This window comes from Colobus angolensis, unplaced genomic scaffold (genome assembly GCF_000951035.1).
Source record: "Colobus angolensis palliatus isolate OR3802 unplaced genomic scaffold, Cang.pa_1.0 Scaffold265, whole genome shotgun sequence".
NCBI lineage: Eukaryota > Metazoa > Chordata > Mammalia > Primates > Cercopithecidae > Colobus > Colobus angolensis.
In genome coordinates, this window is record NW_012115877.1 from 2,533,519 (window position 1) to 2,535,596 (window position 2,078).

The window sequence follows — 2,078 nt, forward strand, 5'->3', positions numbered from 1 at the left end:
AAGGAATAAAATAGCTAACCTGTCCATGCACTGTTGACTCTGGGCCTCCTTGGTGCTGCCCGGCAAAGGTCGGGAGCAACTGGCTGGCTTTCAGCTCTGGCCGGCGGCATTTGCTTTGGCCATTGTGGGGAAAGGGCACTTTGTGGAAAGCCAGCCTTCCCAGCTAAGGGTCTATTTTCATCCTGAGTCTGTTGAGTCCAGCCTGAAGGTTGGGTCCAGCACCAACAGAGGTCATGGAAAATGGGACTGGATACCTGGCAGTCAGAAATGTGGGCTTTGTCTTTCTGACCAGGACATTCATCCCTGAGCCTATGAAAGCAGGAATGATGGAGAGCCAGGCACTTTGTGGCACTAGGGCCAGAAAGAGCTATATGCTCTTTGTGTAGTCATTGTAGCCCAGGCCTGGCTGGGATACATCACTAGACCTCACCTCTTTACAGCCTACTTAGTCTAGAAAGGTGAGTGTGTAACGAGAGCAGACAGAGCTCCCCAAGTGCCTGAGGTTCCCTAAGTGGGGCCTCCCCACACTGAGAGACCACTAAATCATGGGATAAATATCCCTCTCAACTAGCCAGATCCTATGGGAACACAGAAAAGTCTCAGTTATAATCCTTTTCCTCTGGGGCCTCAAGGTTTTTCTGGGGAAACAGGCCATTTTCACAAAGAGATGCTCTCAGTATTAGGAAGGATATAAGTTAGGACCACGTGAGTGGTACAAAGAAGCCCTGAAGGAGTTCAGAGGAGGGCAAGAGCCCTGGGGGAGGTATGGTTGAGTTGGGTCCTGAAAATGAGTAGAAATCAGAGAAAGATGTGACAAGATGCTCTCATCAAATCTCTTATGCCTTCTAAAGTAAAACTCCTTTGAAATTGACCCAGCATACATCTTTCATTTACTGTAAGAGCCTGACCTCCAACCAGATTCTGTTCAAACTAGGGTAGCTGTATTGAGATGGTTTTGAACTTAAGTGACCAGAATGACCTGAATTTCTCAAACCAGTGCAACTTGTGTAGAGCCAAGATAGAACTAGAATGATATCTAGAAGCATGAATTATCTTCATCAGGTCCTGCTTTTACCCTGTCAATCGACCCTATCACAACCTGAAACACAATAGTGGCTCTTCTCTTGTTTTCAGGATGGCCAAGAGAATGTATTTTGTGCTCAAGGCCTTTAACAGTCTGACCCAAACCTTCACTTCCAGCTGTACTTTGTTCTTAGAGACTCCCCTCTCTCCACACAAGCTAAATCTCTTCCTTATCCCTTGGAGTCCATGGGAAATGACTTGAAGTTATTCAAGGTCTTTGAGGACCTTGGCACAAGTCTCCTTCCTCCCTTTGAGGATTTGGGATTCCCTCTGAAGTCTATTAACTCTCTTTCATATATCTACTATCCCCATTACATTCTTACTTAAGCAGAGTCCTGTTAAAAACTGCTATTTTGTTGCTTTAGATCTGTGGTCAGCAAACTTACTCTGGAAAGGGCCACATAGTAAAATACTTTGGGCTTAGAGAGCTGTAATGTCTACTACCACTCAACTACTGCTATTCAACTCTGCTGTGGTAGCAAGAAAGCAGCCATAGATAATACGCAAATTAATGAGCATGGCTGTGTTCCAACAAAACCTTATTCATGAACTGAAATTTCAGTTTCATGTAATTTTGCATATGTCACAAAATGTTACTTTTTTTCATTTTTTCAACTATTTAACAATGTAAAAACCATTCTTAGCTCATGCTCTGTACAAAAATAGGCAGTGAGTTGGGTATGGCCTGTAAGCCCTAGTTTGCCAACCCCTGCTCTAGAAGACAGGATTCAGACTTCCGGGTGAAATCCATAGGGAAGAAATTTGGGGTTCAAAATTTTTAAAACTGACTGGCATTATAGGAAAATGGAATAGGTTGTCCAGGAACTACTACTTTTTCCAGCTACTACTTTTTCACGTAAAGTAGTCAAGCACCACTGGTTAGGGATGTCATAAGAGGACTCAGAAGTCTTTTTTTTTTTTTTTTATTAATTATACTTTAAGTTTTTCCAGCTACTACTTTTTCACGTAAAGTAGTCAAGCACCACTGGTTAGGG